Source organism: Petaurus breviceps, unplaced genomic scaffold (genome assembly GCF_028583685.1).
Source record: "Petaurus breviceps papuanus isolate PSGF00001 unplaced genomic scaffold, PetGlider_PUasm1.0 90681, whole genome shotgun sequence".
Lineage (NCBI taxonomy): Eukaryota > Metazoa > Chordata > Mammalia > Diprotodontia > Petauridae > Petaurus > Petaurus breviceps.
This window is the reverse complement of record NW_027187307.1, coordinates 3,367,453-3,389,923: the sequence shown is the minus strand read 5'-3', so window position 1 is coordinate 3,389,923 and position 22,471 is coordinate 3,367,453. Positions and strand designations below refer to the sequence as shown.

At 44.7% G+C, this 22,471-nt stretch overlaps 2 pseudogenes; one reads left to right on the top strand and one right to left on the bottom strand.

The window, feature by feature from the left end:
* Positions 1 to 6,648: 6,648 nt before the first annotated feature.
* Positions 6,649 to 7,646, bottom strand: LOC138143888 (caveolae-associated protein 3 pseudogene; annotated as a pseudogene).
* The window catches only part of LOC138143973 (U3 small nucleolar ribonucleoprotein protein IMP3-like), a 134,746-nt pseudogene continuing 119,904 nt past the window's right edge, over positions 7,630 to 22,471 (top strand).

The window sequence follows — 22,471 nt, the reverse complement described above, 5'->3', positions numbered from 1 at the left end:
TACCAACTCTGCCACCCCTCATGGAGGTCTGCTCCTTCGATGCAATAAACAGAAGCACCTGTGCTTTGTGACATGGCAATTCCGAAGAATAAGTCTTCCTGACTGACAAGAATACTAGGTTTGAATCCTACCTCAGATACAGTCACCTCTGCTTCAGTTTCCTCATCTGTAAAATGGGGATAATCATGGCACCTGCCTCACAGTCTTGTTGTGAGGTGCCAGTGGGATAATATACATAAAGCACTGTAGAAACCTCAAAGAACTATAGAAATGTTAGTTATTCTGCATGACAATAAGAAACAGAGTAAGCAACAGCCAGACCCATTCTGTCACAGGCTCAGTGGCCCAATGACCTAGCCCATCTCCTGATGAGTAGCCAAGAGGCTCTTGGGAATGATCCCACTATGCAGCATTAATAGATTTATATTGAACCCTCCCACAGTAGCTGACTGTTACAAATGGTATTTCCTAGAGCTATGGATTTATTTTATTCACAGTAAACATTATTGAATTCTAAGCAAGGTCCTCTTGCTACTGTGTTTTATTAGTTATTAAATGCTTGCTTTAAAAAAATCCTGTTTTCAGATCTCTGGTGCCTGGCTTTCTATCAGCATGAGTGAAAACTACGGAATGCATCCTTCAGTGGACAAATAACATCTGGTCAACTCCCAAACCAGTCTCTGATAGTAGCTTTGCACCATAGGACATGCTTCAGTCCATTGTCTTTGGGAACAGATGAGATCACTTTGGATCAATGAACAGCAGCCATGGCCTTGCTACCCCTGGAGGATTGAGTTATGGGCCTGGCCTCATGACAATTAGCCTATTCTGCTTAGGGGAAGTTATTTGAATCTGCCTGAGGCATCTACAAAGATGGGACTGAGACCCGACCACCTTGTCGTTTCAGTTAGCTAAGGTACCCATTGACAGAGACAAAATGCTTCCCCTGGTTCAAGAAAATCCAGTCAGTCAGAGTTCCACCTCATCACCTGAGGCACACAGGCATCCACTCAGAGGATGCAAAAATAGCCAGGACCTTAGAAATTGGCTCACCTAGAAGAATCAGCATAGTATAGGGGCTGCAGTGCACAGGAAGAAGAATCAGGAACACCTGTGTTCCAATACCTCCTTCTGATGCCCTAGGCCAGGAGTGGGGAAACTTCAGCCTGGAGGCCACACATGGCCCTCTAGGTCCTCAGGTGTGGCCCTTTGACTGCATCCCAGCTTCCCAGAACAAATCCCCTTCAGAAAAGGATGCATTCTGTCCAACTTTGACTCAGTCAGAGGACTACACCCAAGGACCTAGAAGGTTCTAGGACCTAGGGCGTAGGTGAATGAATTACATTCTCTGAGCCTCAGTTTCCTCGGCTCTGAAGTAGGGATAAGAAGAAGACTCTCTGCCTCTCAAGGTTGTTGTGAGGATCGAATGACCTTGTGCTTAAAATGCTTTGTGAACCTTAAAATATTCTATGAACAGCGATTACAAACACCTGCAGGGCCCAGAGAGTGGAAGTCATTTGGCCACAGTCACAGGATGAGTGGAAGACTGGAACCCATGTCCCTGAATTCCAAGCCTTTGCTTCTTCTTTCCCATGGCACTGTGGGCTTTTCCTGCCTAACTCAGAGTTTTACCCCCCACTGGGCCTACCCTCTGACCATATATTTAGCTTCTTTCCCAGAAGTGACTCTATGTCGACCAATGTCAGCCTGCACCAGGCCAGCGGCACCCCAAAATCTGCTCCATGGCTGCAAAAGGGTAGCAAACTCTCTGGGAGATGCAATGACAAATGGCTCATTTGAGCATATGGGATTACTCAGAAAAGAAAGCGGCATAGGCTCCATAGACCAATACCACCAATGAGAGGAGAGCTCAGCTCTTGCTTTGGGGAGGGTGTGAACTCTTGTAGCCTCCCGATGGTGCCATTTGGTGAATTGCTGCTCGAGTGACTTTTGTACTACCAGTTTCAGGCCCCTAAGATCCCATCTCCTCTCCAGACCCCTGGGGTCACCAATTCCAACAGCACAGCTAATGATGGGAAAAATCATTTTAAGGAACAGGTGGATAATGTGCAAGGATATTACATGAGGGGGCAAAGAGAAAAGGCTGCTGATGAGATACAGTCAGGGAAGGGAGCAAACAGGAAAGAACAGCCACTCTGTCTCATTTTCCTTTCTTCCTTTTAAGGATACAAGCAGGGAAATTCAGGCTTCTGAGGGTACTCCATGGCTGTTCTGTGAAAGGAGCCTTCCCACTTAGATGTCTTTGACAACTGCTACTTCTTACACTTGTAATGGGAGCAGGGATGAAGGAGAGATATTCCAACTGGGACAATAGACCTTAGGAAAGTGTGCCCTAATGAGCCAGGTGAGAGATACCGTGGCTTTCGGGCATGGATGTGGGCTTTGGCTGACAGGTTGTGGTGGATATCAAGAAATGGGTGCTAATGGGACTTGGGTTGAAGGAACTGGGGATGCTTAGCCTGGAGAAGAAAAACGGGGGGGGGGAGGCAGATATAAAAGTTGTCTTTAAGTGTTCTAAGGATTGCTATGTGGAAGAGGAATTGTTTGGTCCCGAGCTATCAGAACAAGGAGGGGGCAATAAGCAGTGACATCAGCTTGGCACGTTTAGGGTTCAATGGAATAAAAGCCTTCCTGTTCCGTATAGCTCCAGAGAGCAGCAATGAGAGGAGAAACTTATTTGGGTTTAGTATAATCAGTCAATCAATAAACATTTATTAAGGGCCTAATGTATGATCTAGAAGCAGCAGAAGGTAGAATGGGTGCTAGCAAGCTCTTCCACCACTGGAGACGCCAAAGTTGGATGGTCTCGCCTTTGTTTGGAACAAAGGAGTCCAGAGGTGAGCATGGGCTCTATGAGCCTGTGCGTGGGATGAAGGCCTGTCTTGGCTCCAGCTGCTATCTGAGGAAGTGTGGCCCAGGCCCAGGCCTAGGCCAGCTAAGAATCCCAGCTGTCTGACCACCCACTGAGGCACCAGTCGCTGGGCTCCAGAAGTGTGTGGAGGGTGATCCGCTGATGGTGATGACGGCAATGATGATGATGGCTGACCTCCAAGGCATGATGCTTTGCAAAGTGCTTGATATATCTTATTTGATGAAGACAAAGCCAAGGGTGATGTGGCTGCTCTGCTTTCTTTTTTCCTTCCCAAGGAAATCTCAAGGCAGTGAAATGGGACTTGAACCCAGGGCTACCCACCCTCCCTTTAGACATTAACAACAACCACAATGGTGCTACAAATCCAAGAGTTCTTTTCAAGGTGACAAAAAGAGGTGAGAGGAGGCCTGATTTTTCTGCTGTAAATCTGACCTGAAACCCCAACCCTGAGATGGGAGTGCTCAGAAACCAGCCACCAGCTCCCCCAAGCAGAAGGCTCTGTGCTCCCTCCTACCGAGGTCCCTTGGGCAGAGACATAATCAGTGATGGCAGAAGCCCACCCCACGCATCTGTGCTTTCATTTAGTACATGCCTCTTTGGTCCCTCCTGCCCAGCACACTCACACCCATGCAGAGGGTGGCGCTGGCACAGGTTGCTTTCTCTCCCACCATAGGCACATAGCACCATGTTTTGCTCCCCAGGGACCCTGTCCAGTGATCCTGTGTCCTTGGCCTTCTTGTTCTCTTGCACTCCTACAAATCTTGGGCTTAAGGATGAGCTCTTCACTGGACACCAAGCAGCACTACTTGTGTGGTCTTTGGAGGAGGAGCTGATGACTGGGCTCATGAACCAATCACAAAGAGATTTATAGATAGGCCATTGCAGCCAGCAGCACTGCCCCAGCAGCCGCTTCTGTGTAAGCCCCAGATACACAATGGAACCCTGCCAAAAGGAGGCCATGCATTTCCTGCAAGGCAGTTTCACTGTGGCCATTTCTATGGTACAAAATTTCCTGCCTACTGTTTACAAAATGATAAATGATTCTTAACTTGTGAAAACCCAACTCTGCTAAGTTCTTCGAATGTGCTCGAAAAGTTTCTGTTGTCAAAAAGGACGTTTTGTTCTACTTGCCTGGGGAGATTGATTCACTTGGCTTTGGCTGTGAGGTGTTCACCTTCCTCTCCTGTTTCTCTTCTGCATCTACTGTATAGTCTTCTTGCTTTAACTGGAAAACTGTAGACTTGGGCCAGAATAAAGGACCCCAGCAGGCGGGAGATGTATAGACTTTGGCAGCTCTCTTTAAAGCCTTCATTGCCACAATGACACCAACTTGGAAACACTTGGCAGGCATTGGAATAAGCGTGTTGACCTGGTAAAAGATGACCTTATAAAATTCATGATTGAATTGGAGCTAGGACGCCATAGAACTTTGCCGGTTTCACTCTTCTTTTGCTGTATTGTTATTTATCATTTGGAATGGATGGATCCATCCAAACCTATTCTCAGAAGCCTGCCATCTGATTGTTCACTGGGACTGTGGTTCACTTATTTGGTTTTCTGTTACAAAAGAACACTTGCTTTGGCAACAGCCTTGGATAGTCCTTCATGGGAGCTTTGACCAATTGAATTGTAATAAATTCTTCAAAAATACTGTTGGTTTTGATTAAATCAAACTTGTTTCAATCCATTCAAAGGCCACCCAGTTACAGAGAGACCATTATGATCTAGACCAGGGTTGGGGAACCTGTGGCCTCAAGGCCAAATGTGACCCTCTAGGGCCTCAAGTGCAGTATTCAGGTCTGTGAAGTTTGGATTCGGCCAAAGGGCCGCACTTGAGGACCTAAAGGGACACATGTAGCCTTGAGGCTGAAGGTTTCCCACCCCCGATCTAGACCAGTAATTAACTAGGTCCAGAACTATTGCTTTCACAGATGGTGGGGAGGGGTTGGCTCTACTTGGTCTTATCCCCTGGCTTTGCTTCCCTTCCCCTTTATTTGCTGTTTCCACCTCATCTAGTGAAGGATTTTAGCGTCTCAGCTTCTTTTTACTTTGCCTGCAGTGAATTCCTCTGAAACCGGAGCTCTGAACCATGTTTCCCCCAGCAGGGAAGGTTTAAAAGGACAAGTACAAAAGTCAGCTGACTACTTGTTGGGGATATATTGTAGGGGGAATTCTTGGGGGGCACAGGCTGGACTAGATGGTCACTGAGGCCCCTTCTGACTCTGAGATTCTGAGCAATTTTGCATCTCGGTAACCTTTTCAGCCTCACTCTTTAATGTTTATTAAATACACAGTGGGATAATACTGTATATTATTTGTTCAGTGCCAAAAGCTCTTTATATGTAACCATGGCAACATTCCAAACTTAAAATGTATTTTTGCTGACTTTAAGGATCTCAAGGGCCAGCTCAAAATCAGTCTCTGCCTTATGTATATCTTATCCTTCTGCTGAAAGTCAGTTTCATTTCTCCATGAACTTCGACACTGGAACTAACTTTTTCTTCTTCATGACATCTGTCATATAGAGTAGGTTTTTCCCTCCAAATGACATTCCAATAAATCTAGTGAAACATCAAAATAAAATGTTACAAGTTTGAAGGGTCTACCAAGAAATGGTGGGATTTCTAATGCATCATAGATTTGAATTTTATCTTCTCCAAATTTCAAATTCCCATTAAATATTAGTTAATAAATGTGACTTTTGAGCATCGTTTTTTTGTTTGATGTAGTGCAGATTTGGATTTAGAGAACCTGGGCTGACATCCATGTTTTGCTACTTAGTACTTCAGTGACCCTGAAGAGGTAACATGTCCTCTCATTTAAAAAAAAATGAGGGGTGCTGTGGCATTCTGATGCCACACTGCTGATATCTTACCTGACCATTAGGGAGTGCTGTAGGCCTGCACTAGTAGATTTCCTTTTTAATGGTGAAATCTGCCATATACTCATGTGAGAGGGAGCTGAATTCTTGGGTTGGCCACCCCTCTGGATCCAGTCATTCACCTAACAATTAGCATCGGATTAATCACATTCATTTGGGTTAAATAGCAAAGGATCTTATTGTACACGTGAGGGAAAAAACACAAGCTGAGGTGGAGAGACAAAATCACAATCTTAGAAATTAGAGAAAAGATCTGTTTGATAGTGGGAGAGAAGCATTAAGAAAGGCCTCCTGTTCATGAGGCAGCACACAGGCTGGGCCTTGGGGGCTAAATATTCAGGATTTTCCTCCTAAGCAAGAAGAAGGTGGTCCTAGCAACACTGAGAGATTTGGACAGTCCTTTGTCGTTTTCGGACCATGTTCATATACACGATTCCCAATTTGGACATGACTTCCACTGTAAAATAAACCAGGATTTGAAAAATTTACTCATGAGTCTGGGTCACAAGTGTTGGGCATAGAACCCACCAGATAACTTCTACTTAAATATGTTGCATACCTTTAATTTGAAACATCAGAACTATAAATTAGGGTACTAATTATCATCAGTTCCTTATTGTGCTAACTTTCAGTTTCATATTGATAGAAAAATATATAAAATGATAGGATCGTGATTAATGGAGGTGCTAGTCCTGCTTGACTTGCAGAGGTTCCCTTGGGTTCCATCCTGGGTACCAGGCTTAGGAGAGAACATTAATATGGTAGAGGGTTTTGAAGTCACAGCAGATGAGGCTTGATTGAAGGAACCAGGGATATTTGACAGAGAAGAAATGGGGCTGGGGGGTGGGGGCAGGATAGCCATCAGGCAGGATAGTTTTCTTTTTTTTTGTTAGTGAAATAAGTTTATTAATCTGGAGCACACTTGGGAGGGTGACAGTGTTGGTCTCTGAGGTTTAAAATGGGGTGGCCTGGAGGGTTTGGGAGTGGAGGTTTCAGTTTGGGAGCAAGAGAGGGAGGGAGGTGAGTGATAAAGGTAGGGTTCTTTCTTTGCTTAGGTAAAGGTGATCTATGGGTAATTGGGCTCTGTTGCTTAGCAACTGATGGTGCCATTAAAGATAAAGGCACAGAGAAGTGGGCAGGCCGGATGGAGCACTAGGCAGTACCCTCCTCCTGAAGCATCAGAGTTTCCCTGGCCTCAGGGCTCCTCTGGGGCTCTAGGTCCAATCCTGGCTCTGCTTCAACCACTACCCCTGCCTCAGACTGATTTTGAACACCCTGGCTAGGGCCCAATCGAGGAGGCTTGGTAGGAGTGGGTGGAGGTGGGGCAGGGCCCTTGCGCGAAGGCTCTGCACCTTCCCTAGGCCAGCACGCCGAAGCCGCTTGGCCCGGGATTCCACTGGCTCCTCGTCTGAGCTCTCCCTTTCTCCCAGCTCTTCTGGAGTCTCTGGTCCTAGTTCCTTCTCTTCTAGCTCTGTGGATTCTGGCTCCTTCTGAAAAGCTCTGGCTGCGATTTCTGCCCCCACCTAGAAGAGCTGCACGTGCAGCTGGCTGCAGGCGACCAGCAGCACGTGCTTGGCCTCGAGACGCGGCACCTAGAGCTTGCCTGCTGACGCGCTCGGCCTCGTCCAGCAGCTGGGCCAGCGTGTTGCTTCTGTCCCCGTGGCTGCGGCTGAGCACGCCCAGGCCGCTCTGGATGCGGCGCACGGTGCCCGTGAGGCCGCCCTTCCGCCGGGCCAGGCCGCCCTGGCGCTCCCGCACCGCCTCCAGCATGGTGTATAGCTTTAACAGTAGCGTCACCACTGTCACCGCGTGCACTGCGCCGCGCTCCGAGGCTTCTGCCGGCACGCACTCCGCCATGGCCCCTCGAGATGCCGGCACCGGAGCTCGCTCTGATCTGGCCCCATCCCGTTTCTGCTCTGCCCAGCGATCTCCTGGGCTCCTCCTGCCGGGGGCGGGGAGCGCAGCTGGAGGGCCAGGGTCCGTGACTCACAAGGCGGGATAGTTTTCAAAGGACTGCCATGTGGAGGAGGACTCGATTTGCTTGCCTTCTCCAGAGGGAAGCAGGAGCAATGGGCAGAAAATGCAGAGGCCAATTTCAGTTGGCTATCCAGACAAACTTGCTTGTGACTAGAGCTGTCCCAGACTGGAATTGGTGGCCTTGGGAGATAGTAGGGTCCCCCTCATTAAAAGTTGTCAAGTAGCGGTGGGATACCACTTTTCCAGTATGGCCTCATGGGGATTCTTTAGTGGGTATAGGTTGGACTTGATGGTCACTCAGCTCAGTTCTCTCTCTGAGTTTCTTTGATATTAGTAGCTGAAAGATTTACCTACATTATAAACCTAGAGACCTTCTTTACTTGCAAGGGTACATTCCCTCGCAAAGGTCCAGATGGCAACTTTGATTTCAGCTTTTCATTTTAACAGCACTACAAGGTGAAGGACATGTTTAAGAAAGGACCTTTGGCATTTAAGAAAGCATTTAATATTTCATTAACGAAGAGGGAAGACAGAGCAGATAGCTTTTTGAGCTTGAAAGAAGGCCGTTCTATGGCCAACTGCAGCTCTGATATGTGCTGGGCATGTCACTATGTGGCTAGGTTCTTATTACTGTAAATCAGGAAACTCGGGAAGTGGTCACATATATTCAGATTTGCAATACTCAAATTTATAATTATATAAATACAGTAATTGGTTCCAGCTCAATGGAAATACACAGTACAAATTCAAATATTCTCTGAGTTTCAGGCGACTCCCTAGGGCTTCTCCGTTAAGTCATTAACTTGTCAGTGGAGGAAGTTCACATACAAGGATTTCCCTACGATAATGAATTCATATATCCCTTGCATATTTAATTATTCTCGTTGGCATATAGTAAGATCATTTCAGTTTATCAGTCTCCATTTGATATTGTAGAAACTAGGAAAAAAAAGTGTTTTCAGTCTTCGAGATACAAATCTTATTATACATTACTCCCCTTGATCCAGTCCAACTGGTCTTATGTTCCTCCTAACCCAACATTCCAATGTGTTGCCTCCATACTCTTGTGCAGGCTGGCCCCACACTTGGAAAGCATTCCTGCCTCATCTTGGCCTCTTAGAATTCCTCATCTCTTCAAGACTCAGCTCAAGTCTACCTCCTCCAGAAGGCCTTTCCTGATTTGGCCCCACTCCCCTCCCCCATCACCTGTCCCCTTGGATCTCTAAAATGTAAAGAATGGAAATTCCTTGAAGACATGGATGATGTCACTTTGGATTTTATGCTCAGCCCTTAGCACAATGCCTGGTACAAAGCTGCTTTGTAAATACTTGTTGCCCGTCTATCTTTTGGGTCTTGAGTTGAACCAACCATACCAGAAGTAAAAGGCCCAATTCCAGTAATTGCCTAATAAGTGATAAAGAAGCCAACCTAAAGTCTATGTGAATTTCCTTCTAGGTGGCTGTTCTGACTGGCTGGCCTGATGGTCAAAAGGAATTGGATTCTCACATGTACTATCCAGGCAGGCATTTCTATCACCCACCCATGAGGACAGTGTGAAACGGTCCATGTGACTTAAGTCCTACAGGGAAAAGCAGACTTGTGGTGAACTAAGGAGAAAGGCTCCCAGAAGCCTCTGTTCTAAACAGGGACAATGCTGAGGGCTCTTGTACATTTGGCCTGCCCCTGCCTCCCCCCAGGACCCTGTGCCACACAACCCTCTTTGTCTGAGCTCTGTTAGCAGGATTTTATTGTAGAATGGACATATGCTGTGGTATAAGGAGGCAGCTGGATCTGCTCCCCCCCCCCCCCTCCTAGTCAGCTGTGTGTGTCACCCCATGACCCAACCCTGCCACAAGTAAAAAGCCCACAAGTCCTGGCCATTTTACCCAGGCGATGTTTCTTCAGGTGCAGTTTGGCCTGAATGACCTGAAAGCTCGCTCAGCGCCCTCCCCCCCACATTCTTGTCATCTCTGATTCTCACCCCACTCCCCATATCAGCCACATGCAATTAGTCCCCAAGTCCTGTCCATTTTACCCAGGCGATGTTTCTTCAGGTGCAGTTTGGCCTGAATTACCTGAATAATTGCTTAGTGCCTTCCTTTCACTCTGTGTGTGTGAGAGAGAGTGTGTGTGTGTGTGCACGTGTGTGTATGTAGTTACAGCTGGACAGCTTTCTCCCTGCATCTTTCGCTCCTTCCTCCATCTCTCTCTCTTCCCATCTCACCCTTCTTCCCCCCACTCTGCCTCTCTCCCCTCTCTCCCTCTTTCTCTCTCTCCCTCTCTCTCCCTCTTTCCCTCCCTGTCTCTGCCTCTATCCCTCTTTTTCTCCCTCCCTCCCTCTCTCTCTCTCCTTCCTGACCCTCTCTCCCTCTTTCTTTCCCTCCCTCTCTCCCTCTCTTCTTCCTTCTCTCTGCCTCCGCCTCTCCCTCCCTCCCTCTCCTTTTTGCTTGGCTGCCTTTCAGCCCAAGCAGCAGTATGCTTTCATTTGCACCCGTGTTAAAGAACTAAATTGTCACTCCTGTCATTCCCCTAGTGGGATTTAAATTGTTAGCAGTAGATTTTCATGACTGTACCTTTAGCAAACAAATTGGAACTCACCTATTTTAGTGGAGAGGTTAATGGTGCCATAATGAGCAAACAATTTGAACCCAGCTGGAGTCCATTTCCCCACTCTTGGCCCTTTGGTGGGACATGATTAACTCGATGGCAGGTGGTGCCAGCCCGGAACCTACTCACGCCAGCCTTCACCCCACATCCCACCTGCCCAGACCCAGCTGAATCTGGAGCATTTGGGATAAAACTCTGGAGTTGACCTTCCTCTGCAGTGACTCATGCCAGGTTTGGACATGAATTAGCACATGGCCTTGTCTAGCACAGTCATCAGGAGGAGGGCTAAGGAAAGGAGGAGAGTTAAAGGCCTCATTGGGTGCTCACTGTAGGCTGGAAGCTGCAGGAAGGAAAAATGCTCCAGAACTGCAAAACAGTCACTGTCGTCATCACTCTCTTTAGGGGGTCACCAGATGCCACTGCTTTTCCCTGGCTCAGGATCTCTTCCCTTTTCTTAGCCCAAACATCAAGCTCCCCGCTCCAGTTCCACCCTGGATTTCTGTCTAGTCTACTCCTTTTGTTTTTTGCTTTCTTTTGGAGGGCAATTGGGGTTGTGACTTGCCCAAGGTCACACAGCTAGTTTTGTGTTAAGTGTCTGAGGTCGGATTTGAACTCAGGTCCTCCTGACTCCAGGGCCGGTGCTCTATTCACTAAGCCACCTAGCCGCCCCTAGTCTACTCCTTTTGATATTGATTTCCTGATTCCTCATACAGCGTACCCCATTTCTGATTCAAGCATACTAGATGGTAAGAAAATTGCTGCAAAGCATACCTCCTTTCCTAGCACTAAACAGCCTGGGAGTATCCAACCAGCTCAGTTAGCAAATAGCCTGATGCTCCTGTCTGCCTTTTTTCATCCTTCCCCTTTCCACTCAAATATAGTGGGAAACTCATTCAGTAGTTTTTCCAACAAGGCATTCCAAATCCTTCTTGGTATAGGCGATTTCCCACCTTTGTATGGGCTATCCCCCATGCCCCAAGGGACTTAAATCTATTCAGTTTGCAGTAGCCTGCCCTGAGATGAGCTGTCTTGATAGGTGAGAGTCTTGATAGGTGAGAGCCCGTTATATCTAGCCTGCCCCAGACCACAAACCTAGCCCTTCCGTGCATCCTGGCTCCCCCTTTCCCTCCAACTTTGGACCTCTTACTTTGGCAATAGCAGTTAAATTGATGCTACCAATGCTTTCGGAAAGTGTCACTTGGCTTCCTTACAGCTTCATGGACTATTTTCATAAATTCCCAAATCAAAAAAACCCTTTTCTGTCCACAACTCCCTACTATGTCTTTTCTCCTATTAAAATGTAAGCCCCTTCAGGTCAAGGATTGTCTTCTTTTGTGTTTGAATCCCAAAGTGTAAAATCTCAGACAGTGCTTGGCTCATTGTAAGTACTTAGTGAATGTTCTTTATTTGTAATGAAGTATCCTCTGACCCACTCTCCCAGAACCAGGGAGACTACAACTTCCCTTTAGGGTTCTAAAGTATCCTGAAGGTTGTGGGGTTGCCTTTTCACTACTGCATTAAACTTGAGCACCCACCAGTAATGTTTTTCTCATTGTTAGACAGTTATTAGCACTCAATTTCATTTAACCAGTTAATATCTATTAGCATTTACAAAAAAGATATTTATACTTCTGGGCATAGAGCTAAAATGGAAGAGGAGAGAAGCGCTCAGCCAAGATCTCCTAACATCCCCCTCCGAACAATTTTTAAAATAATACCTCAAACCAACAATAGCTCAGAGTGAGAGATTCTTCCAGCTCAAGGCAACATAGGAGGTCAGAAAGAGAAATTTGTGACTGGGGAAGAGGATTGAAAGGAGAAAGAGACGTGCCTAGAGGCCATGTGAATGAAATACCAGTGAGAGGACTAAGTGGTGATATCAGAAGCAGAAGCAGCCAGAGACAGTAAGGGGAACTGACGACTGGTTAGAAAGAGATTATAGAGTACCCCTGTGCTAGCACTGGACACAGGATCAGACGCTGTTTGTCAGCTTCACTGTTTATTTTGTTTCATTCTTGTTTTTTTTCAAATGCTTTATTAACTTCTGATTTACATCATTCATTTCCTCCAGATTTGGAGTTACAAATTTTCTCCCCTTTTTTCCCCTGCCCACTGCCCCAAAATAGCAGTCCCACAGGATATCCGCTCCTCCAATCTGCTCTCTCCCATATCTTCTCCCATACCCCTTTTGGCTTTTCCAGGGGATCTCTGTGCCTCAGGGCCTGTATATCTTATTTCCCAATTACATGTAAAATAGTATTAATAATAGTATATATATTTGAATATTTAATTTTAAAACTTTGAATTCCAGATTCATTCCCTTCCTCCCTTGTCACCCACCCTTACTGGGAAGATAAACAGTTCAGTATAGATTGTACATGTGTAGCTAATGCAAAACAATAACATAGTAGATATATTGTAAAAGACCGACTATTTCCCTCCCTCCTATCCCACCTCCCACTTGTTCTATTCTCTGCTTTGATCCCATCCCTTTTCAAAAGTGGGTGCTTCCAAATTCCCTCCCCTCCAGCCTGCCCTCCTTTCCATCATCCCCCCTCTAATCCCCTCCCCCCTACTCTCCTGGAGGGTGAGATACCCTATTTAGTGTGTATTTCATTCCCTCCTCAAGCCAAATTCAATGGAAATAAGGTTGACCTTCCCTTTTGCCTTCCTATTGTTCCCCTATATTGTAACCATTTCCCCTTGCCTCTTCTATATGACATAGTTTACCCCATTCTGTCTCTCCCCATCTCCTCTCAATATATTCCTCTCTCACCTCTTAATTTCACCTTTTAAGTATCATCCCTTCCTATTCAATTGGTCCTGTGCCCTCTATCTATGTATACCTGTAAGCATATATACACACATTCACATATGTATTCATATGCCCATATACCCTCATACATAGACATATATGTATGTATATATATATACATATATATATATATATATATATATATATTCCCTTCAACTACTGAGAAAAGTTTCATAAGTTACAATTATTGTTTTTCCATGTAGGAATGTTAATAGTTCAACTTTGATAAGTTCCTTATGATTTCTTTTCCCTGTTTACCTTCTCATGCTTCTCTTGCTTCTTGTATTCAAATGTCAAATTTTCTATTCAACTCTGGTCTTTTCAGCAAGAATGCTTGAAAGTCCTCTATTCCACTGAATGACCATATTTTCCCCTGAAACATGATACTCAGTTTTGATGGGTAGGTGACTCTTGGTTTTTATCCCAGCCCCTTTCAACTCTGGAATATCACATTCCAAGCCCTTCGATCCCTCAGTGTAGAAGCTGCCAGGTTCTGGGCTATCCTGATTGTGTTTCCACAATATTCAAATTGTTTCTTCCTGGCTGCTTGTAACATTCTCTCCTTAATCTGGGAATTCCGTAACCTGGCTATATGTAATGTAATGCCAAGGAAAGGCAACTTCCCAAGGTTCAGAATACCAGCATAGGCACTCTCCATTTTATTCAGTGACCAACCAAGAACAGAGAAGATCAAAATATGACATCATTCAAAATACAGCATTTACTAAGTGTGATTAAATAATCTCCAAGTACTACCCCACCCCAGGACCTTACATTCATTCAATCAATTACAAAGTCCCTGTTCTAAATACTTCTCCACCCCTAGGCTGTACCTTCATTTAGTCCATCACAAAGCCCCTCTTCTCAAATGGAGATTAGTTTCCAATCATAAGTAAAGTACATTCATTTGTTCAATCATAGAACACAAAAAGGTCAAAAGTTCCCCACCCCTGGATCACAATTGAATCTACCCCAGAGTTACAACAAGTTTAAGCACAGCACTTAATACCCAAATGGAGGTCTTTTCTTAATCTTGACAGAGGTGAGTTCTCAGAAATCTTTGTCCTGGGGAGACAAAGCTTAGCAAGGCCACAAGATACATTGCCAGTCTTTTCATTAATTCATCCTCTGTCTGCCGAGCAGTCCTAGGACCCCTGAAAACATTAGCAAAACCCTCTCCCAGGATTTCTGTAAACATACAACAAGAAAATCCCTCTTCAGGGCTTCTGAACCAAAAGAAAAGTTCCCAGACTCCTACAACAACAGCACTGTTCTTCACCAGTGGACAGTATTCACTCTCTGTCTGCAGGACAGTCTCAGTAGCTCTTAACCAACAGCCAGGTTCCAGGACTTCTTCAACAACAGGACTGTCTTTCACCACTGGACAAATCTGGCAAAACAACATCAAAACAGACAGAGAAAGTACCAGCAAAACAGCCATGTCTCCTCAGTCCTTGGCAGCTCCGGGGGCAGGTCTCAAAAGTCCAGAGCAATTCAAAGTGGCCCTCAGCAATCCTCTCAGTCTCTCTCTGCCTCCACGAGGGTGCTGCTTCCAAAAAGTTCTTCTGCCTCTCTCTCCTGTCTCTCCAAATCTACATCACCAACTCCTCCCAATTCAGGACTCTCTTTTCAAGTCAACAAGTCCATCCCAAGGGTGGGATTAACAAGCTCTGGGTTTTAACACAATCAATTTGAAAACCAAGCCAATACAGGGGGATCTTTATATTCCATTACTATCACACTATAATATTCCTAGGAGTTTTCTTTTTGGGATCTTTTTCAGGAGGTGATCGATGGATTCTTTCAACCTCTATTTTGCCCTCTGGTTCTAAAACATAAGGTCAGTTTTCTTTGAGAATTTATTGGAGGATGATTTCTAGGTTCTTACTTTGGTCATGGCTTTCAGGTAGTCCAATAATTTTTAAATTATCTCTCCTGGAACTATTTTCCAGGTCAGTGGTTTTTCCCATGAGATATTTCACATTGCCTTCTCTTCTTTCATCTGTTTGGATCTGTTCAACAGCATCTTGATTTCTCATAACGTCATTAGCTTCCATTTGCTCCAATCTAATTCTGAAGCAATGATTCTCCTTATTGAGCTTTTGAGATTCTTTTTCCATCTGGCAAATTTGCCTTTTTAAGGCATTCTTCTCCTCATTGTCTTTTTGAGCCTCTTTTGCCATTTGAGTTAGTCTATTTTTAAGGTATTATTTTCCTCAGTCAGGCTGTTGACTCTCTTTTCATGATTTTCTTGCATTGTTCTCATTTCTCTTCCCAATTTGTCCTCCACTTCTCTTACTTCATTTTCAAAATCCTTCTTAAGGTCCTCTATGGCCTGTAACCAGCTCATATTTTTCTTGGAAGCTTTTGGTACAGGAGTTCTGACTTCATTGTCTTCCTCCTGTTCCATGATTTGATCCTTTTTGTCCCCCAAATAGGAGTCTAATGTTGGAATCTTCTGTCTGCTTTGTTTCCTTTGCCTGGTCATGTCGTCCCTCAGTCACTTGACCCCTGGGCTTTTTGCCACAGTAGAACTCTGCCACCAGACAGGAGAGCTTTTGTCCCAATCACTGGGGTTTTCTTAGTTGCAGGAGGTATTAGATGGGTGCCCTCTCTGAGGTCTCCACACACTCTGGCAAGCTGGACACACACTCCAGGACCTCCACCCTAGACTGCAATCCAAATCCAAGAAGGTTAAAGCAAGAGTGATTAGCTCTCAGATTGGTCACTTGGTCCTCCTACACTCTGCAGGCCAGGAGTTGAATCTGCCACATGGTGCTGGCTGGCTGTGCTGGTGTCTCACAAGCTTTTTGACCCAGGGGCAAAAGCCACACACTCCCACATACTGGGTCCCAAATTCCAGACTGTACTGACCTCTCACTTTGTCCTTCACATCTATGTATTGATAATTCTGGAAACAGCCACAGCTGCTTCTGATCTGGAGTCCCTCCAGCCGGCAGCTGGTCAAGCCCACCCTGGGGCTAAAGCCTCTGTGTGGGGCTGGGCTTGGCTCCCAGATGGCTGATTCCTGCTGGCCTGCTGGGCTGTCCTCAGCGGGAGGTTAGCTTCTCTCTGTCATTTTGTGGGTTCTGAAGCTCCAAAGTTTGTTTAGAGACTCCTTTTTACATGGATTGGGGAAGGTGGAAGCTGGAGCAGCAAGGAGGTCCTGCTTCTACCCAGCCATCTTGACTCCACCTCCAGCTTCATTGTTTATACCCACTTCTGGATCATAGTTCAAGAGCAGAAATAAGCACTTTTGGTCAAGAGGAGATGGGAACCTACTGCAGCTGGTGGACTAGCCAGTGGTGAGAATAACAAGATGGGGGTATAATCAATAGTCTGTTTATTACAGGACCATTTCATACAGAGACAAAGATGCAAGATCACAGAGTTTTTATGCCCCCCAAGGAGAATGTAGATACCCCCAAAGAATACAGACAATGTAGAAAGATCCTACATCTAAGCAATGCAAATAATTTAAAAGGAGCCTCCCTTAATCCTGTTTACTATCTACCCTTGCTTAAGGTTAGATACTTATTAGGGTATTATTCTAGGACCATATCCAGAGGCATAAACAAAAAAAAATTACAAGTAAAAAAAATTACACACCCTCTTGCTATCTGCCCAGTAACCTTTGCAGATAACTGTAGAGGACAGGGGAATATACCTAGGGAGGTCAAGGGACCCCAAAACGTTCCCTTCATAATATATCCTCTTGCTTGTCTGCCCTGTAGCCTTTCAAATAATAATATAGGGAAGGGGAACATTTCATTAGCAAAGCTGAGAAACTTCTGAAAGTTTGCTACAGGAACCCTGAGAGGCAACTATTTGGAAACTCCATTGCCCATACCCATAGTTCAAGGGCTAAGAGAAACACTTTTCATCAAGAGTGATCAAAAAATACTGAAGAAAAATAACACCTTAAAATGCAATTGCCCACGTAGGAAAAGAGGTAAAAAAGCTCCCTGAAGAAAATAATTTCTTAAAGTCACAATTGTGCAAATGGAAGCTAATGATTCCATGAGACCACAAGAAACAATAAAACAAAGGCAAAAGAATTGAAAAAAATAGAAGAAAATGTGAAACATCTCATTGGAAAAGCAACTGGCTTGGAAAATAGATCAAAGAGAGATAATTTAAGAATTATTGGATTACCTGAAAGCCATGATCAAAGAAAGAGCCTAGACATTATATTTCAAGAAATTATCAAGGAAAACTGACCCAATATCCTAGAACCAGAGAGTAAAATGGACATTGAAAGAATCTACCAGTCACCACCTGGAAGAGATCCCAAAATGAAAACTCCTAGTAATATTAACAGCCAAATTCCAGAGTTCCCAGATCAAAGAGAAAATACTTCAAGCAGTCAGAAAGAAACCATTCAAATACTGTGAAGCCACAGTTAGAGTCACAGAAGATTTAGCAGTTACCATGATAAAGGAGTAGAGGTCTTAGAATATGATATTCCAGAAAGCAAAAGAGCTGAGATTATAACCAAGAATAATCTACTAAGCAAAACGGAGTATAATCTTTCAAGGGAAAATGGATATTTAATAAAATTAGAGGACTTTCAAGCATTCCTGATGAAAAGATCAGAGTTGAGTAGAAAATTTGACTTTCAAATACAAGACTCAAGGGAAGAGTGATGATTCTCCTCATTTAGCTTTTGAGATTCTTTTTCCATCTGGCAAATTTGGCTTTTTAAGGCATTCTTCTCCTCTTTGCCTTTTTGAGCCTCTTTTGCCATTTGAGTCAGTCTGTTTTTAAGGTGTGATTTTCCTCAGTCAGGCTGCTGACTCTCATTTCATAATTTTCTTGCATCGTTCTCATTTCTCTTCCCAATTTTTCCTCCACTTCTCTTATCTGCTTCTTAAGGTCCTCTATGGCCTGTAACCACCTCGTATTTTCCTTGGAAGCTTTTGGTGCAGGAGTTCTGACTTCACTGTCTTCTTCCTGTTCCATGATTTGATCCTTTTTGTCCCCCAAAAAGGAGTCTAATGTTGAATTCTTATTTTTGCTTTGCTTCCTTTTCCTGGTCATGTTGCCACTCAATTATTTGACTTTTGGGTTTTTTGCCACAGTAGGACTCTGCTACCAGACAGGGGAGCTTTGTACCAAACGCTGGGGTTTTCTCAGCTGCCATTAGTATGGTGCCCTCTCTGAAGCCTCCACACACTCTGGCAAGGTGGTCACGCTCCCAGCACCTCCACCCTAGACTGCAATCCAGATCCAAGCAGGTTAAAGCAAGAGTGATTACACCTCAGAGTGGTTGCTTCGTCCCCCTACACTCTGTAGGCCAGGAGGTGAAGCTGCCATGTGACAGCAGCTATGTCGCAGCCCTCAGCAGCTTCTTGCCCCGGGGGCAAAAGCCAACGTACTCCCAACTACTGGGTCCCAAAGTCCACACTGCACTGACCTCTCACTTTGTTCTTCGCATCTATGTGTTGATAATTCTGGATTGCCACAGCTGCTGGTGAGCTGGAACCTCTCCGTCCGCGGCTGGTCAGGCCCACCCTGGGGCTAAAACCTCGGAGTGGAGCTGGGCTTGGCTCCCAGAGAGCTGCACTGGCCGATTTCTGCTGGCCTGCCGGGCTGTCCTCAGTGGGAGGTTAGCTTCTCTGTCTCGTTTTGTGGGTTCTGTAGCTCGAAAATTTGTTGAGACTCCCCTTTCACATGGATTGGAGGAGGTGGAAGCCAGAGCCCACCAGAGGTCCAGTTTCTACTCTGCCATCTTGACTCTGCCCCAATCAGAGATTTTAAATCTTTCAGAATTGCTTGTCTTTACAATATCATTGTTATTGTATAAATTGGTCTCCTGGTTTTGCTCATTTCATTCTTCATCAGTTCATACAACAGTTTTCTCTTAAATTATCCCTTTCCTAATTTCTTATAGAATAATAAATAGGTCCTGATTGGTGTGAATAACGAATCCCCTAAAGTAGTCACTTGTATTCAGATCTATGCTATTCAAAGCTACAGTTGTATAAAATATGGTAATCAGTTCCAACCCCATGGAAATACTGTGGGGCAAATTCAAATAACATGACCACTTTAGAGAATTCATTGATTTAATTTATCAGGACCCACATTATATTCCTGTATGATAATCATCATTTTCATGTGCCATTAGCCTGGCCATTGTTTTCCTGGTCCTGCTTACTTTGCTCTGAATCCATCTAGCTTATCTTCCCTTGCTTTTCTGAATTCTTACTGTTGTTCCCCCTGCCACCGCCAAGGGTGTAATTGATGGTTGATAAACGTTTTTTAAAGCTTCCTATGTGCCAGGTACTGTGCTGAGCTGTCCACAATTTGTTTAGCCATTCCCAATCAACGAACACCCATTTTATTTACATTTTTCTGCCAGAAAAAGTCAAACTCTATTTCCCTATAAAATATGCTCTAATTTTTACTTCTCACTCCCTCATATTGCCCTTCCCAATTGAAATGAGGGAACTCAAACTTTGTTTTCTTCATTAGCAGCAGACTTACAATGAGGCCTTCTGATGAGGAAGGCATAAAGGGAATGAGTCTGATGCTTTGTGAAATCAGACCAGGAGCTTCCTTGTTCAGTCAGAAAGATACGACATCTGCCAGCTTGTTTTTTTATGCTTGCCCAGTGAGATGGTGTCAGAGACCTAGAAGCTCAGAAATGGGAACATTCAGTAGGGCTGAAGTAGCACATAGGATCCTAGAAGCCTGGAGCTGGGAGGGGTCACAGAGGACATCTAGTCCTACCCCCTAATTGACAGGTGAGGAAACTGAGGTCCAGGAAGGGGAAGGGATCTAGCCAAGAGCACACAGCTAGTAATTGGCAGAGACAGGTTTTGAACCTAGGTTTTTTGACTCCATAGAGTGTACTTTCTATGGTACCACCAAGGCAGGGAAAGCCTACAGCAAAGGCAGAGCTTGAATCAATCAATTGCTTTTCCAAATTGAAATTCTCATTGCGCTGATTTCTTTCTCACCTTGGTCCTTAAGGTAAATCCCCAGAAAGAGCCTGCAGCCCCTTCCAGTAGCAGCTTTTCAGGTGGTCTTTCAAGGTCAGGAAGCTCTTGCATCCATTGGTTGGTGGCTGTATAAAGGACACGTCCTGTGCAGTAGAGACATACACCCTCTGTCAATTGCACAAACCAATAAACACACCTTTATTGCTAATTACCATTTTCATTCTGTGCTTCTCTTTGCCAAATGGCAATGAAAACCGAAGCCCAGATGCTCATTAACATGGTACTTGATTTACTCACAATTCAGCTTTGACAGTTTAATAAGCCTGGGCTTGGCCCAGGGATCATTTGTCAGTGCATTTGGCTGGGGAGGGGGAAGAAAGGGGGGAGACAGTGCCTTTGCTCACCTTTTCAGCTGAACAACCTGTCCAATTGAATATAATATGTTCTTTTGCAATAGGATGACTCCTAATACTTTCTGTTTGTTAGCTACCTTACTTCTTAAGAGCTTTTCAAAGCATCCCCTTTGTTTATTCTCTCTGATCTCCTCTAGTTGTCTGGGAGACCAGGTTCTTTTATTAACAGCCAGACAAAGTGAGGCACAAGTCATTGCCCTATCTCAGGACTTTTGCAAAAAGTTTTCTTCTTTTCTTGATTTACTAGTCTGGACTAAGGCTGTCTAAGGGAAGTTAAGTACCATTCTTGCCCTGGCCTTGTATATGGGCTTTGAATATAAACTCAGAGTAAAAAAAATCTGAAGGGTCTGGGATGCACAGCTCTTCGGTCAAATGGACCTATTACTGTTAGCCCCTGCCCCTGTGCCCTTCTGGACTCTCTGGATTCCATCAAAGCACCACTCAGGCTCCATGTGCTTCTCTGATCTACTGTCTCCCCCCAGCCCCCAGTCATTATTGCTCTATACCTGTGGAAATGACTTTTATATTATTTACTCCATATTTTATATTGACTTTTCAATATCCATGTTTTATACTCCCAATAGAATATAAGTTCAAGGGCAAGGACAGCTTTCTTTTTGTCTTTGCATCCCCAAGAAAGAGGAGGAGGAGGAGGAGGAGGGAGAGTACTACCACCATCATCCCCACAAGCAAAAGCAAAAATAACAAATGACCTTCATACCCTGCTTTACAGTTCACAAAATGCTGTGCCCACTAAGGGACCCCTCTCAGTTCTGTACCCATGCATAGAGTCTGGGTTGAGTCCTAGGGGAGCCTGACCTTCAAAGAAAGGGGTCGGGCTCTTTTTCTCATTGTCTCAGACTTTGTACACGCCTACCCCAGAGCCCTGAGAAAATTACCTAAGGCTTAGGTTTGCTTAATGTCTATGGTCTCCCTAAAAGGAAAGAGTAGAAAGGTAATGAAAGTACAATGTAAATCAGGAATAGGACAGTTATTTATTTCTTCCCCACAAATGAACTGTTTAACATGAGACTTACAAGTGAGTGTTGAAGTGTTGAAGACTTAAAACATGTAGTTACTTATGCTTCATATGCTGCTTTCCTGAGAGGCTTCGACTTAAACATCAGGACATGAAGCAGTAGTGAGTACTGCTGGCTAGGCACTTTTGTTTTCATTTCAGCACTTCCCTGTCTAACCCTTTCCTTCCAGGTCTGTGTCTTCTCCTAAACCAGGCCAGGGGTTGGGCTCATCCTCCTGTGGGTGGTGATCTCCTCCAAGAAATGCTGGAGTAGTTGCCAAATGCTCCACCCCCTACCAGGTGGCTTCCGCTGAGAGACCCAAGGTCATTGGACTTCTTGAACTCACAAGGTTGCCTCCATAGCTAGAACTATTCATCACAGGTTTGATGGATCAGCTCTTGAGGAATGTATAAGCCTCTGTTCTTCATTTCACCAGGACTATATGATGAATTCTTCCAGAACCTTCTAAGGTAGAACAACCAGTTCCAGAACTAGGGAGAGGGAGTTATCAGTACCAGGTCCGATTCTGTCCCCTCTGCCCAGGCATTGATTCTGGGGCCACCTTCAGCCTGGGAAACAGCAGCATATTGAATTTTAATACACACACAAATACATCATGAATCACCTCCATGAACCTGCAGCAAATCCACATCAAGTCTAAAGGGGACCATGCTTATGGACAGCCCTGAAGGACCCAAACCCAATCCAGAGCTCTCCATGATGTTCATCTCTTACATACACAATCTGCGTAATCCATTCCGCACCGCCTCCCCCCCCCCCCCCCCAACCTATTTTTTACAGGTTTGATGGATCAGCTCCCTCTTTTTTTCTCTTTTTCTTATTTTTCTTTCTTCAATTATCTTCTTTTTTTTATTTTTTTTTTTTTTTTTTTTTTTTTTTATTTTTTTTATTTTTTTTT